The sequence below is a fragment of the Notamacropus eugenii genome, chromosome 2, assembly GCF_028372415.1.
Source record: "Notamacropus eugenii isolate mMacEug1 chromosome 2, mMacEug1.pri_v2, whole genome shotgun sequence".
Lineage (NCBI taxonomy): Eukaryota > Metazoa > Chordata > Mammalia > Diprotodontia > Macropodidae > Notamacropus > Notamacropus eugenii.
Genome location: NC_092873.1, coordinates 116,321,526 through 116,339,104, shown reverse-complemented (window position 1 = coordinate 116,339,104; position 17,579 = coordinate 116,321,526).

The following is a 17,579-nucleotide window of genomic DNA, read 5'->3' as shown; positions in this document are numbered from 1 at the left end:
TGAAGAATTCAAGAATTATGTCAAATTAATTAAAGAAATGTGTCAAAATTTTGTACTCAATGCCAAATCATGTGAAACAAGTCACTGCAGGAAAAAGAGGATATGTTGTGTATTAAAAAAAAATTAAAGATCTAAAAAATTGTCAGCTCACATCTCAACTGACTTTTAGACATCTTGAACTGAATATTCCATAGTTATCTTAAACTTAACATGTCCAAGAGAACTCATTATGTTTTTTCCTCAAACTCAACTTTCTTCCTAACTTCTATAATTACTCTTGAGGGTACCACCATCCTCCTAGTCATCCAGGCTCACAACTTGAATAGAGCTTTGATTCCTCACTTTCTTACTCTACCACACTGTCGCCCCACCCATAGCCAATAAGCGGTTGATTACTTCTATTTCTACTTTTGTAACATCTCTCTTAACTTTTCTCCATGGACATTTCTCCCACCCTGGTGCAGACTCTCAGCACCACCTCATACCTGAACTATTCTGATAGACTGCTGATTGGTTTCCTAGCTATTCCTAGCTTGGTTTCCAAGTCTCTCTCCGCTCCAAGCTGTTCTCCATTTAGTTGTCAAATTGACTTTTCTAAGACATGAGTCTGACCTTATCTCACACATGTGCACGTGTGCGTGCACACACACACACACACACACACACACACACACACATTCCTCAGTATCCTCCATTGACTCCCTATCGCCTCCAGGACAAAATATAAAATCCTTGAATTGTCATTCAAAGCCCTTTCATCACCTGGCACCTTCTCATCTTTCCAGTTTTCTCACACCTTGCTCCCTACTGTTGGCCTCACTGTAGTTCCTTGAACACCATGCTCTACATACAGACTGGTACGCATGGAATACTCTCCTTTCTCATCTCTACCTGCTAGTTTCCCTGGCTTCCTTCTTGTCTCAGATGAAGTCCTTCATTTTACAGGAAGCCTTTCTATGTCCACCATAATCTTAATCCTTCCCCTCTGAGATTACTTTTAATTTATTCTTTATATATCCTGTTTGTAGAAAATTCTGAAGGATTTATCATGAAAAATACTTTCTATCTCCAGACAAAGAACTGATGGAATCCAGATGCAAATGGAAACATACTTTTTAAACTATTTTTCTTGTGTGTGGTTTTTTTGTGTGTTTCCTTCCACAACATGATTAATATGGAAATATGTTTTGCATGATTGTACATATATAACCTATATCAAATTTCTTTCCTTCTTTAAAAGGGAGGAAGGGAGAGAATTTGGAACTTAAAACAAATTTAAAAGAATGTTAAAATTGTTTTTACATGTAATTGGAAAAAATATGAAATATGTATCTTGCTTGTACATGATTGTGTTTATACATGATTTTCTTCCACATTAGGCTGTTAGCTCCTTGAGAGCAAAGATTGTTTTTTCTCTTCTCTCTAGCCCCTATGCTCAGCACAATGTCTAACCCATAATGGGTGCTTAATAAACGTCAGTTGCCTGAATGACTTTTCCATGCTTCTCTGAAGTTTTCAGAGTCTTTGTCTCTGCTGGAGTATTCATACACTGCAATTTGTTCAATTGAACGCCAATTGATGTGCATCTACTTTGTTTCCAGTTTTTTGCCAGGACAAAACAAATATTGCTTTGAATTTTTGCTGTTTCTAGTACTTTCTGTGTTTGGCTTTCTTGGGATATATGACAAACCAGGGAGTCTCTGAGTCAAAGGATATTGAGATTGTATATTCTTTTTTTGGCATAATTATAAATTACTTTTCAAAATGGTTTGATCAATTCATAGCTTCATTAACTGTGCATTACTGTTCTTGTCTTTCTATAGCCTCTCCAACCTTTAGTGTTTTATTTTGTTATCTTTGATAATTAGATGGGTATAAAGTGAAATCTCAGAGTTAAAGAATGAGTAAAACTCTTTTAAAAAATCTGAACTTAAATAGAAATCTAAGTGTATTAGTTTACATTAAAATCTAATGTGTTATAGACAAAGAAAAAATAATATTATTAAATACATGTGAACCAAGTATCAGAAAAAAATTGAAAGATAAAGAAACTGAGAAAAATAATACAACTGGATAAAACTGGGAAAATAGACATTGGTAATAATAGTAGGTACTTTAATATTCCTTTCTCAGGGATAGATACATCTAATAGAAATATAAACAAGAAGGAAAACAAAGAGCTGAAGAAAATGTTGGGAAAATTCGATGTGAATTACTTACATGGATTACTGAATGGAAATATTAAAGAATCTCCTACATCTTAAAAATAAAAAAGCCATTTGTGTGTTACAATCTTGCAACCTAGCTGCCTGGAGGATGTAGCTGTCTCTTGAGTTTGGGAGTTCTGAGTTTCACTGGGCAAAGCTGAGAATTAATGTGTTGAACTTCCTGGAAGTGGAGGAACCTTCAGTTTGCTCAAGTAGGGGTAAACCAGCTCAGGCTGGGAAAAAAGCAGATAAGAGCTCCTGTGCCAGAGTGAAACTGGGCTATGAGTAGATCCTGTGCTTCTAAACTGGGAGAGATATGGATATTGTCTTTTAAAAATACCCATATTTTGGAGCACTCTGAAATACCTTTATGAAAATTGATAGCATTCTTAGACATAAATGCTTAATAAATAAGTGCAAAAAGCAAGAAATAACAAAAAGTTTCTAGACTATAACACCATTAAGATTGAGATTAATAAAGGTAACACAAAGAAAAGATAGATCTAAATGAATACTAAGTAACTACACACTAAATAAAGAATGGATGAAGGATGAAATCAAATACACATATACATATATGTATGTAATTCTGGAGAACAGTATCAATGTGAAAATATATCAGGTATAGCTGAATTACTGTTAGTCTAAATAAATTAAAGAGTTCAATGGCTGCAAGTTTATTACGAGTCAACAGTGTGACACAGCTGCCAAAGAAGCCCAGTCTCTGTCTGGGCTGCTTTAAGAGAGTCATAGTATCCAGAATAAGGGATGTCTTTCTACACTTTGCCTTGGTTAAGTTGCTACTAGAGGATGATGTTCAGTTCTGGGTACCACACTTTTACAAAGAGAAGGAAAAACTTGAAAAAAAAATCAGAAGAAAGAGCCTGTATGGTGAAAGAACTAGAGATCATACCACAAGAAGGTCACTTGAAGGGGACTGGGCATACTCAGACTGAAGACGAAAAAGATTTAGGAGGGATGGGGTATATTCCTTCAAATATTTGAAGAGTTGTCATATATAAGAGGCCCTTAGTAAGGCAGAAGGAGGAACAATAGCAGCCTTAGAGAGACAGATTTAGGCTTCTTTTCTTTAGCAAAAAATGTTCTTTTTTTTAGAGTTCTAGAATTTTTCAAATAGAAGTTGCATGACCACATGCCTGCGAAGCTGTCTGGAAGATTCCTGATTGGGTATTGGCTTAAAGAGATAGTGCCCATGGTCTGATACCAAACTCAGAATTTAATACATTTGATGAACTGCATAATGGTTAGGGAGTGGTAGATAGTCTCAATTAACTTTTAGGAAGCTTATTCATTTCTACCCAGAGGAAAGGAAGAGGGAAAAGAAGTACATATTAAGTGCCTAATATTATTTAGGAACTGTTTTGTGTGAGCCTATATTCCCTGAGAGAGAGTATTTTTGCCTGAAAGCATATAAGATGGAATTTGAATCCAGGTCTTCCAGACTCCAAGTTCAGAACTCTATCCACTCTATCACTCAGCATTCAAATGATAGGAAATTCATCAGTTTTCTCTTTATACATGATGCTGGAGTGTTCTCACTCATTCCCCTAGAGCCAAGGCTGTCTACATCTGCTCCTCAGAGTTCTAGCGCATCCTGAAGGGTTTTTGGGGTGTCTCTTTTCTACTACCACCAGTTTGAACTCTTACCAGCTGTATTTTCTCATACACACTGTTAGGCGCAAGTTGCCCACACCTAAATTCTATTTAATATTAATTAGCTCTTACAGAGAGATAATTATTTTGAAAGATATAGTAAGAACAAAAATACACTCTCTAGGGGTGAATAGACTCAGAACAGTTCCTAAATAATGGTAATCCCATTGAGTTCATCTCCAAAGTTACCATTACTGCTGGGTGTCTTTGTCTCAGCTAATCCTGGGCTGGCATCCCAACACTTACTCCCAAAGGTCCCTTATTCCTTTGGTCATTGATGCTGATGTAACTTCAAAACTCTGACTCCTGGATTCCTGTGGTTCACTCTTCTGATTGCTAAATTGATCTCTTTCACTTCAAATGGAAAAGAACAACCACAAAAGGACATCACAAACTGAAACTCAGAACTCTGGAGCATGATACCTTGATGGGTAGCAGGTTTCAAAGCTTTTTCCTTTATAGCTTTGTCTCTTACTGTATGCATGAGTGAAGAATTATAACCACAAACAGAGAAAGCATCTAAAATGACTGATGCAAGAGAGATGGCAGAAGTTTCCTTCAAAGCCATTTCAAGAGCCTTCTGTTCACCATATAGTTAGTTGATCTGAACCAGTTACAGAATGGTCATGTATGTTCTTTAATGTCTCCATAGGACTTCCCTTGCATGTTATGCTAACTCTCCTGTAAGTAGCTTCCTCAGGTTCTCCATGAGGGAAATGATATTTCAGCAGCTCTGTGCATGCACCGCACTTCTAATGACATACAGGAAACATAGATTTTATTATAATATTGGAGAAATTTCCATGGAACCACATGACAAAGAATTGTTTTGTGCACAACCATGATCTGTGTGGAGGTAAAGAAATACCCTTTCTGCATTGTATAGGTGCTATTCCAGGTATGTACATGGCTATAGCATCCATACAAATTTCGGATCACACAACTTGGGTATATTGTGGGAGACAGGCAACATGACCCACTGAGAGGAGCTTGGAAGGAGAGGCTGAAGGTCTGAGTCTGTTGTGACCTAGCTATGTAACTTAAGTTAAATCATATATGTTGTTGGACTCAGTTTTCTCATTTAGAAAGACAAATTTAATTATAACTTGCAAGTTTGGTGTCAGGGCCAAATGGAAGTGCTTTGGAAAAAATGAAAAGTTCTATAGAAATGCCAAAGAATGTAAAAAGAGCTATAATCCCTTTTTAATCCCTTGAGTTCCTTCTATTTTGTAGCAGGAAACACTATTTTGCTTTACAATGTCCCTTTTTTGGCCGCTCTGTATTTTTTTTTTAATTTATTTATTTAACTCAACATTCATTTTCACAAAATTTTGGGTTCCAAATTTTCTCCCCATTTGTCCCCTCCCCCCACCCCAAAACACCAAGCATTCCAATTGTCCCTATTACCAATCTGCCCTCTCTTCTATCATCCCTCCCTTCCCTTGTCCCTATCTCTTTTCTCCTGTAGGGCCAGATAACTTTCTATACCCCATTACCTGTATTTCTTATTTCCTAGTAGCAAGAACAGTACTTGACAGTTGTTCCTAAAACTTTGAGTTCTAACTTCTCTTCATCCCTCCCTCCCCACCCATTCCCTTTGGGAAGGCAAGCAATTCAATATAAGCCATATCTCTGTAGTTTTGCAAATGACTCCCATACTAGTGTTGTGTAAGACTAACTCCCTCCATCCTATCCTGCCCCCATTGCTTCTGTTTTCTCTTTTGATCCTGTCCCTCCCCAAGAGTGTTGACTTGCAATTGCTCCCTCCTCCCACTGCCTTCCCTTCCATCATCCCCCCCACCCTGCTTATCCCCTTCTCCCCCACTTTTCTGTATTGTAAGATAGGTTTTCATACCAAAATGAGCGAGCATTTTATTCCTTCCTTTAGTCGAATGTGATGAGAGTAAACTTCATGTTTTTCTCTCACCTCCCATCTTTTTCTCTCCACTAAAAAATCTTTTGCTTGTCTCTTTTATGAGAGATAATTTGCCCAATTCCATTTCTCCCTTTCTCCTCCCAATATATTTCTTTCTCACAGCTTAATTTCATTTTTTAAAGATATGATCCCATCCTATTCAATCCACTCTGTGCTCTCTGTCTCTGTGTGTGTGTGTGTGTGTGTGTGTGTGTGTGTGTAATCCCACCCACTACCCAGATACTGAAAAGTTTAAAGAATTACAAATACTGTCTTTCCATGTAGGAATGTAAACAGTTCAAATTTAGTAAGTCCCTTATGATTTCTCTTTGCTGTTTACATTTTCATGCTTCTCTTCATTCTTGTGTTTGAAAGTCAAATTTTCTTTTCAGCTCTGGTCTTTTCATCAAGAATGCTTGAAAGTCCTCAATTTCATTAAAAGACCATTTTTTCCCATGAAGTATTATACTCAGTTTTGCTGGGTAGGTGATTCTTGGTTTTAGTCCTAGTTCCTTTGACTTCTGGAATATCATATTCCACGCCCTTCAATCCCTTAATGTAGAAGCTGCTAGACCTTGTGTTATCCTGATTGTATTTCCACAATACTTAAATTGTTTCTTTCCAGCTGCTTGCAATATTTTCTCCTTGACCTGGGAACTCTGGAATTTGGCTACAATGTTCTTAGGAGTTTCTCTTTTTGGATTCCTTTCAGGTGGTGATTGGTGGATTCCTTGAATACTTATTTTGCCCTCTGGTTCTAGAATATCAGGGCAGTTTTCCTTGATAATTTCATGAAAGATGATGTCTAGGCTCTTTTTTTTGATCATGGCTTTCAGGTAGTCCCATAATTTTTAAATTGTCTTTCCTGGACCTATTTTCCAGGTCAGTTGTTTTTCCAATGAGATATTTCACATTATCTTCCATGTTTTCATTCTTTTGGTTTTGTTTTGTGATTTCTTGGTTTCTCATAAAGTCATTAGCCTCCATCTGTTCCATTCTAATTTTTAAAGAACTATGTTCTTCAGTGAGCCTTTGAACCTCCTTTTCCATTTGGCTACTTCTGCTTTTGAAAGCATTTTTCTCCTCATTGGCTTTTTGAACCTCTTTTGCCAATTGAGTTAGCCTATTTTTCAAGGTGTTATTTTCTTCAGCATATTTTTGGGTCTCCTTTAGCAAGGTGTGGACCTGCTTTTCATGCTTTTCTTGCATGTCTCTCATTTCTCTTCCCAGTTTTTCCTCCACCTCTCTAACTTGATTTTCAAAATTCTTTTTGAGCTCTTCCATGGCCTGAGCCCATTGAATATTTATTTTGGATGTTTGGGATACAGAAGCCTTGACTTTTAGATCTTCACTGATGGTAAGCATTGTTCTTCCTCATCAGAAAGGATGGGAGGAGATATCTGTTCACCAAGAAAGTAACCTTCTATGGTCTAATTTTTTTTCCCTTTTCTGGGCATTTTCCCAGCCAGTTACTTGACTTCTGAGTGTCCTTTCCACACCCACCACACCTCCAGATCTGCCCAGCTAGTGCTTGGGGGGCTGAGATTCAAATGCTGCTTCCCAGCCTCAGGGCTTTTGGTGGGGGCAGGGTTGCTATTCAGTGTGAGATTAAGTTCTTGTGCTTGGGTGGGGGCCAGGCCGCCACAAGGGGCTTGGTTCCCTCAGGGGGTTTATGCAGAGGCCTTCAACAATGGATCAGAGCTCCTGTCTGCTTTAGGAGCCCCTGTCTGCTTCTGCCTTCGCTGCTGCCTCCTGAGGGGGCCTGAGTTATAGAGACACTGCGCTCCCCTCTCAGCAAGCTGAAAAGACCCTCTCACTGATCTTTGGTACCTGTGGCTGGAGGGACCCGCGCAGCCCCTGGAAATTCTGTCCCTGAAGCTTGCTCGGATCTGCTCCTCTCGGGTGCCACGCGGCCAAGGCAGGGCTGGGCTCTGCTCTGGTCCAGTGCATTACGGACATTTCTTGTCAGTTTTTCAGATCTCTCTGGAACAGAAATCTTCTCCACTCCATGGTTCTGTGGCTTCTGCTGCTCCAGAATTTGTTGGGAGTTCTTCTTTATAGCTATTTTATGGGCTGTGGGTTAGGAGCTAGCATATGTGTATCTTTCTATTCCGCCATCTTGGCTCCTCCTCCCGCTCTGTATTCTTGCCTTAGAAGGCCACTCTTCTTTTAGGCCAGCTTCAAGGAACAGATCACAGGAATAAAACATGAAGCACTTTTGTCCATATCAGGTAGAGTGAGATTATTAGCATCCTCCTGGAGAATAGGGAGAATTGAGCATCAATGGGAAGCATTATGGATTGTTTTTGTGTGTAATTCAAATAATTATAAATTTGTGACTTTCCAGAGGTTAGAAAATGAAGCCTAGATAGTCTTGGTTATTCTGTGATGGAACTATCCAAATCAAGGCAGGAATGGAGTATGGGGAAATGAAATCAGAAGATTCATAGAACAGAGGAAGAAACTCTTTCTTTGAATTTATGTTAGCTAACATGCATATAGTGCTTTAAGGTTTACAAGTGCGTTACATATGTTATTTTATGTAATCTTCATAAAAACCCCATGAAGTAGGTTCTATTATTATCCCCATTTAAGTGATCAGTTGTTTTCAGTTGTGTTCAACTCTTTGAGACTTTTCTAGGGTCTATTAACTCATAAGTTCCTGATACTGAATTAAAATCTGGATATTTATGATTCCAAGTATTATGCTATATCTACCACACCATCAAAATGTCTTTAATCTTATAGAAAAAAAATTTATTTGTGATACTGTTATGGCACTCATCACATCGTATATGGTAGTTTTTCAAATATTGGGCAAGTCATTACAATTCTTGACACTTGCACTAACTACTGACTTCAGTTTAGGTTTTCAGACTTGTTTCAGATTATTCTTTGTCATGAATTCTGAGTTCCAGCCAAACTGGTCTACTTGCCATTCTCCAAACTTGGCATCCCACCTCTCACTTTCATGTCTTTATAAAAGTTCCCCATCCCCATTACTAGAATGCATTTCCTCCCCCCATCTCTCTCTCTGAACTCTTTACTTCGTTCTAGGCTATCTTCATTTTCAAATAATTCTTTGTTAGATCATCAGTCTATATGTTCTGCCTCTACTTCAAGGCAGAAACTGTTTTTATTTTTTTTGTCTTTGCACCCCCACTGCCTAACACAGTATCTTGTATATTATAGGTGCTTAATAAGTGCTATTTGACCATAGGAGAATTTTTCAGGCTATTGGACCTCAGGTCCTCAGATATAAAATGTAACCATGTAAGGTCAAGCAAAGTAGAATCTTCTGCTGTTTTTGTTTTACTAACAGTACCGCTGATTGAATAATGTAATTTAAGAAGATCTTCCCCACACATTGATGGGCCTGCCCATTGAGGGAAGCTTGATTAGGGGAGTTGTTTTGTAGGATGTTCCCAAGTACCTTTTGTTTTTTCTATAGAGGCACTGGGTCAGAGGGTCATACCCAGTGCCTCAGAAAAGTGTATAAATGCTCTGAGGGTGAGATTTTTACTTTGGGGCTTACTGACTGGAAGTGTTTGTTTGGCCAGAGGAGGACTCTGGGAAGCCGCTAAGGAGCACCCTGACTTTGGAAAGCCAGATGTCAATGCTTCCCTCTCTGGTAACTGTGGTCGTACAGTTGGACCTGTTGAACTGTGATGTATGTATTGATTATGGTCAGACGAGGAAGCCATGTCTGTTGATCTCTGATTTCTCTGTATTTTCTCTGAAGTTCAGTGTGCTGACTTTTTCCCCTGAACTAACTGAATGATTCCTGTGCTTGATTAAATTGATTGCTAACCCCTCAAAAGTTGCCTTTCCTTTTAGAGAAGCAGATGACAGAACCTGTGGTAGCAGGCCCCCCTGTGTATGTTGGGGTGCTTACTGATACAAACAATAATTTCTATAGTTCTTGCTTCTCAGGGTTGAGGAAAGGCTTAAATGAGATCATCTGTATCAAGTGCTTCAGAAACCTTAAATCCCTCTGTAGATGTCAGTTACCATTAGCATCGTTGTTATTATCATTTGCCTGATGGGCTTGCTGTAAGGCAATCACTTGGATTACCTTAAAGTATCATATAAGTGTGAGTTAGAGAGATGATCTCTCTAAGGCAGTGTTCTCTGGGAGGTGCAAGAAGGTATCTTATGAGGTGAGAAGAAAATGTTAGCATTTCTATTTATTTACTTTTTATGCAAAAGAGAAATAAAGCCTTACTAATATTTAACATATGAATCTAAAGTGAGCTCTCACTTGATCCATATGTCATGTTTATGTCATGCTACTTATGGTATATCAAGTCTCCTTAAGGAAGAGTGGAAGCTCTGCAACGTGGCTAGGTTGGCACTTATGCCCTAGCTCATCCATTCCATTTTAGTGTTTTGCAACACATTGCAGTTTATGTGTCCATGGTCAAGTGGATTTACATGTATTATCTATTTCTAACTAAATGAACCCTCACAAAATGGATAAGTGGCTTTAAAAGATTCCTGCAAAGAAACTACAGATTGAAAATGATGCAAATAATGCAAGTACCATGGAACAAGAAAATGGTGGGACTGACACTTCTCATCTTAGTATAAGTTTTTTTGTCACTCGCATTACGAGGTCAGAACAATGGGAATCTGGTTTATCTGGCCATGATGACTGAAAATATTTCAAATTGTGAAGATTACTTTAAATATAGTTTGATAGACTGTTCTGAATACTGAGCATCATCCTAAGTGTATACTATTATTTGAGAGAACAGGTAACGATTATATGAAGCCATCAAGATTAGTAACATATAAAAAACAACCTTTTATTGTCAAAAATGTATCATTTACAAAAACCTTCATATCTATACATTTAAAAGACATGGGAAAAACTTTTACAACCTCTCTAAAAGTCTTCTGAATGATGTTTCAATGGATTTTAAATCCATTTATAAATATGTATACATGTATACATATGAATACACACACACACACACACACACACACACCGTCTTCTGAATAGCTTTCAAGAACAGTTGCTTGGTATCAAGGAAGACAGAAATTTACTAACTCCATTTCAACAAAATCTTTTGCATAAATGGTCATGAGACTGAAAAATGAATATTATAATTTAGTAAACACAGCCAATGATGTACTTTTACCATTTGGATTTATGTGTCTTTTTCTGCTATGACAGGCATTAAAAACAAGTATTAAAATAAACAACTTACAACCAGATCTTCAAATTGTATAACAAAGTATAAAATCCAGATTTTCAAAAATAATGAAGCATATTCAAAATAAGTAACAATGGGAACAAACTTTTTACTATTATTAAAATAATTTAAAGTAAAATTATTTATTTAATCTTTGTCTCATCTATTTCAAATTTACATTCCTGTGTATGTTTAAAATGTACATATAAATATATACTGTGTGTTTATGCTCAAAATGATTATATTGATATGGATGCATGTTCAAAAAAGTTTGACTATTGCTCAAAGTTACCTTCTAACCCTAAATCCTTTAATTCTATAATTCACACTAAATATAGCTAGCCTTCTCTAGTGAATTATGGGTTTTTTTGTGAGCAAGAACAAGTGATACAGCTTTGAAGTCCCCTCAATTCTGAAAACAGTGCCTTTGCACGTAGTAGGAGATCTATAATGGGTTATTGAATGAATTATCCAATGAGAAAATGCAAGCAAGCTGCTAACAATTGATAACATTCACAACAGGTGCCTCAGTCTGCCCAAATGTATTACTGATTCACAATGGAATTAGTCTTTCTTTGTGCTAATTAGATTGAAAAGTCATCACAAAAGCATCCATATTTTGCAGTCTCCTAGCTCTCCCAAATATCTTTGACTTTCTTCTTTTGCATTTTCAGAGCTAGGCTGACTTCATTCTTCAGAACACAAAATTGCATATTTTAACTATTTTCAATAAGCAAAAAGCTCCCCCCTCCCTCCTCGCTTTCCACTTCTAAAACCTCACAAGCTGTTAAAATGCCCATCCCTTCTGCTCCATTTCCTCACCAAAATCCTATCACATACCATATGAATTTTTAACCCCAACACCTGTCCACCCACATGGTTATAGGGAAGTGGGGGTGGGTAAAAAGGAAAAAAAAAAATTCTGAGACAATCAACATTTCCTGAGAACTCACTGTATGCAGAATTTGTTCCCCCCCCCATCATTGTGAGATCACAGCTAATGTATACATGGATCAGTTCTCACTCATTCATTTCTGTCCTTACCAGTGATGCTAGTGCCTTCTCAATTAGTACATCTTTAAAATTTTGGGCCAAATGCTAATGCCTCAGGATCTAGGCATCTGGGCTCTGGCTCAGTCTGTTTAGACTAACAGCCTATTTGTGGCATTTGCTATGTGACTAAAGGGGTGTTTGGAAATGGATTAGGGGAATAATATTTTGTGCATGTCTACTGAATTTGATTTGCTGAATAACTTGTACTACATTGTTTTCTCTTGTTCCTATTCCAAGTTTAGAAGGGAAGACCTTAGAAGAAAGTTGGTGAGAGCTAAGTGATATTATATATGAGCTTTTCAAATTCAGTGTGATGGGAAGGCAATATGCCATTCATTGGGTGCTTCTACAACAATTGGTTAATTCTCCTTCCTCACAGCCTTCCCCATTCCCTCTGTCTTTCTTTCACTTCTTACCTCTTACCTATTAAGTTTTTCCTCTAGCCACTGCCGCAGGTAGTGTCTCTACTGACACAAATAAAATAAGCAACAAGCATTTTAAATATTGACTCTGTCAGAGTCACTATTGTATAGCAGTGATGTCAAACTCAAATGGAAATGGGGACGACAAAACCATAAATAACAGTCTTTGTAGGCCATATATTGCCTCAGAAAACTACAAATTTAATGTTATCTGTGTTCTGTTGCATTTTTATTTAGGTCAGTATTCCCAATTACATCTGGTTCAGGTCACATTTGGCAGTGTTACGGGCTATGGGCAGCCTACAGCCCATGTGTTTGACACCTCTGATGTAGTGCGTAGGAAGATGGTCTCTGATCCAGGAACACCTTCCATCAAGTCCTACCCCTTAAATATATTGATTGTGTGATCCATGCAAGTCACTTAACCTCTCAATGCCCTGGGCATCTCTCTAGAAACAAAAATTATAGAGAAGGTGCTAACTTCACTTGGTAGAGGGATTGTTGTTCCTTATTACTGTTGTTCGTACTTCCTTCTTAAAGAGGACCAATTACATCAAGAGGGTGATGTCTTGACTTACAGGGAATTGCATTTAAGTGAGGCAGAGCTGTGCAAAGTCATCAGTCTTCTTCTCTGCTCCAGAGTCATCTAAATCTAGTGGCACGACAGAGGTCACCATGATTGTTGATGGCTCCAGATGCAGTGGGAGATCTTGGCTTTTGCAAATTGAGTTTCCCAGGTCTCAATTTGTCTGAGGCAAGGTGCGTTGAGTAATTAAAGTCTACATAAGAATGGAGGCAAAAGATGGCCTAGTTTACCTTTACTAAAGAATCAATCTGGGAGAAGACCTTTCTGGCCAGAAAAGAAACAATTACTATTTATACTCACTGTGAGCTATAAGAACCCAAACAATGAGAAAGTGAGGCTTGGACTGGGACCTATTATTGACCAATCAGTGATGAACTCCTCTACCAAGGAAGTCACAGGTCCAATCACAACTCCTATTCCCATGTGTCATTAGGTGCTGGGCAAACAAAGACAAAAGCTAGGACCTTGCTCTCATGGAGCTCATATAGTTTTTTGTGAGATCTAATCGATGGTAGAGAGATGGTGGAAAAGGGAAGAAACATCCGCATTCTATTCTTACAATCAGCTCTCTCTGAGAAAAGGAATCTTATTACTTCTCTTTTCTCTAGTAATGCTTAAGGATCTAGCTGAAAAATCTTTATGGGAAGGTGCTACAAAAATAAAGAAGTCAATAAAAAAATCCTATCTGTTTAGTAACTATTTTGCATAAGACCGCATGTAGGGTGCTATGGGGAGGGCTATTAAGAAGCATGATACATGAAAATTAAGTCTAGGAGGGCTGGATGTTATTTTGGAAATAATGATTATCTGACAGATGAGTTTGGTATGGAGCCTGGCACTTAGGAGACTAAGTCTCTGGGTTGAATCTCCAACTAGGACCATTATCTCTGCTTCAATCCTTGGCCAGATATTGTATCCCTAATCTTAAGTAACTGAAACACAGGACTTTGAGTCAGAAGACATGGGTTTGAGTCCTACTTCCGCCTGTACCTGGGTTCAGTCCTATATTGCATTTCTAATTCTCAGTGGAATTAACCTCTGACTGAACAAATCATTTTGATGTCATTCTAAAAGCATATGTATCTATATCTATCTATCTATCTATACACATATACATATATATGCATATGTTATATGTGTGTATATGTATATATATACATACATATATATATATACATATATATATAGTGATGTCTCAAGATTGAGATATCTTTGAAAAATAATTCTACATTCATTGAATTAAGAGCTTCTTTTTTCTCAGGGTTATTTTCTTGATTAGGGTCACTTGCCTCAAATTATCACTTACCTGAAAATTACTGAACCAGAATTTATGATCACTAAACTAGTAGTTGAAGGGAATGCTTTTGATAAAATTTTTGATAAAATATCTCATACAATTCTTGTGGAATAGTTGGAGGGATATAGGTTAGATGATCATACAATCAGATGGATTAATAGCTGATTTTGTGGCTAGACTCAAAAAATAGCTGTTTATTATTCAATATCAGTATGGGGAAAAGCTCTACAGTGGAGTATCCCAGGATTCTTTGCTTGGTTCTTTACTATTTGACATTTTAAAAAGCGACTTAGGTAAAGGCATAGCAATTGTTTTCTAGAACTTTCCATCAAGGCTTCTTTCCCCAGAAAACTTATTACTAGGAAATCTTGTTAAGCTGCAAGATTGAATCTTCTTGGAATTCTCATATCTCATCAAGTACACTCTGTCTCTCTGATTGGATCCTATGAGGAGAGGGCAGGACCATGGGCACTATGGCTTGACTGTTTAAAGAGGGAGCTCAACACAGCTTTTCTCCGTATTTCTTACCAGCTATCCTGCTTTTGGACCTCATGACCCTGTGGGGGATTCTTCCTCTCCACCACCTTTTCATCTTCCTTTCATATATTGAATTCACCTATTAAATTGTACACTCCTTTAGGGCAAGTACTGTCTGTTTTTATTATATTTGCATCCCTACTGCATAGCACAATGCCTAGTGGAAGTACTTAATACATATTCATTGACTATTGACTGTTGCACTCATCAGATTTGTAGTTGACAAAAAATTGTGAGAGATAGTTTACAAAGTTGATGACAGTCAAGTTACAAAAGAATCTTGACCAGCCACAGCATTGGGCTGAATCAAATAAGATGAATTCAATGGGATTAATGTAAAGTCTTATACTTTGGTATAAAAAAATAAACATTACAAGTATAAGGAGGTAGTAAAGTTAGAGAGCAGTTGTTCCAAAAAAAAGATCTAGCTCTTTGTTAGTCAGCAGGGTAATGTGGCAGCCAAAATCTAATGAGACCTTGGGATTCGTTAACAGAGGGATATAGCTTCCAGAAAAATGGAGGTTGTAGGCCCAGTGTACTCTGCTCTCATCAGATCTCATTTGGAGTAATGTGTTCAATTCTGGACAATACAACCTAAGGACACTGACAATCTGGAAAGTGTTCAGAGAAGGGTACCCAAGGTGGTGAAAGACTGTGAGTCCATGAAATTTGAGGATCTAATAAATGAACTGGCTATGTTTAGTCTATAGAAAGAAAAAAAAAAGATTCAGGGGGCCATGTTGGCTGTCTTCAAGTATTTAAAGGGCTCTCATATGGAAGAGGGGGTAGCTAGGTAGCACAGTGGTTAAAATGTCTGGCCTGGAGTCAGGAAGACACCTTCCTGAGTTCAAATCTGACCTCAGATAGTTATTAGCTGAGTGACCCTAGACAAATCACTTAACCTTGTTTGCCTCAGTTTTATCATTTGTAAAAAGAGCTGGAGAAGGAAATGGCAAACCACTCTAGTATCTGCCAAGAAAACCCCAAATAGGGTCACAGAGTCAGACACAAGGGAAATGACTGATGGAGCCATTTGGTAGAAGCGACAAATAAGTGAATTTAAGCTTGGAGGTGTGTGTGTGTGTGTGTGTGTGTGTGTGTGTGTGTGTGTGTGTGTGTGTGTGTGCGCGCACATGCGCATAATGTGTGTGTGCGTGTGCATGTGCATGTACCATGCATGTGTGTGCAGCATGTATATATGTATATGTATATGAATATACACACATATATATCATATATTGTAATGCTAATGAGAGTAAAGATCATCCCCACCCATTAATGGACCTGCCCATTAAGAGGAGTTTGATTAGGAGAGATCTTTAGGAAGACCTACACCTTTTGTTAATGAGGCACTGATTCTCAAGGGTTGTGATACCCTCTGGCTTGGAAAAGTATATAAATACTCTGAGGTGAGGTTTTACTTTGGGGCTTACTGATTGGAAGTGTTTGGTCATACAAGACACTGAGCTAAGGAGGACCCCTCTCCCCACAAACTTCCCCCGCTTTGAAAACCCAGATGTTGGTGCTTCTCTGTCTGGTAACTAGGTATGTATGGGCAGACAGTTATCTGTCTGTTGATCCGTGATGCATGTATTGCTTTATGCTCAGACAGTTGGAAGCCCTGTCTGTTGGTTGATCTTTGTTTCTCTGTTTATATTTTCTCTGAAGTTCAGGGTGCTGACTTTTTTCCCTGAACTACATGAATGATAAATGTACTTGGTTAAAGTGATTATTGACCCCTCAAAAGTTGCACTCCTTTTAGAAAAGCAGATCTTAGGACTTGTACAGCAGGTCCTCCTCTACATGTCAGGGTCCTTGCTTTTGCATATACTTATATATGTATATATGTCATTCTATTCAGCAGAAGAAAATAAATAGATAAATATTTATTTAAAGAAAAGTTGAATATCTCTGCCTTATAATATCATTCCTCAGTCCAATGTAAAGGGTCCTCTCCCTTCTCTGATCTTCCCCCTTTCCCTAGTATAATGTGAAGAAAAGAAAAAGACTAAAGTTTTTTGTTATCCTTAATTTTCCTCTCTAGTTTCATTTCATCCTGAGCTTTAGGAGAACTGAAATTATTTGTATAACACATACCATGCTTCTATATTCATCTTCTGTTACCTTCCTTTGTTTCCATTTTCTGTATATGTCTTTAAAAAATCTAAGTTGGTCTATGTATTTTCTATGCATGCATATTAGTCTCAACTCCATATTTTCCTCCTTACAGGAATTATTTCTTTTTGTTCATACATAATTTTATCCTTGAATATTTCTGATCTTTTTTGTACTAACTTTTCTGGTAGAATTTCAGTTTCCCAAGCATTTTTTCTGATCCATTCATTCAGAACAACATACATAGCCTTGAATCAAATTTTTTTTTTAAAGCTAATATTCTGTCTCCTCAAGTAGGCTGCAAATTCCTTAATGATCAAGAGCTGGGATGGAGAACCAGTGGCCTCAAAGTCACATGTGGACCTCTAGGTCCTCAAGTGTGACTCTTTGACTGAAGTCAAACTTCATAGAACAAATCTGCTTAATAAAAGAATTTGTTCTGTAAAACTTGGACTCAGTCAAAAGGCCACACCCAAGGACCTAGAAGGCCACAAGTTACCTACTCCTGGTCAAGACAATACATTGTACTTCTCATTATAACTGACATTTATATGGTGCTTCAAATACATTGTATC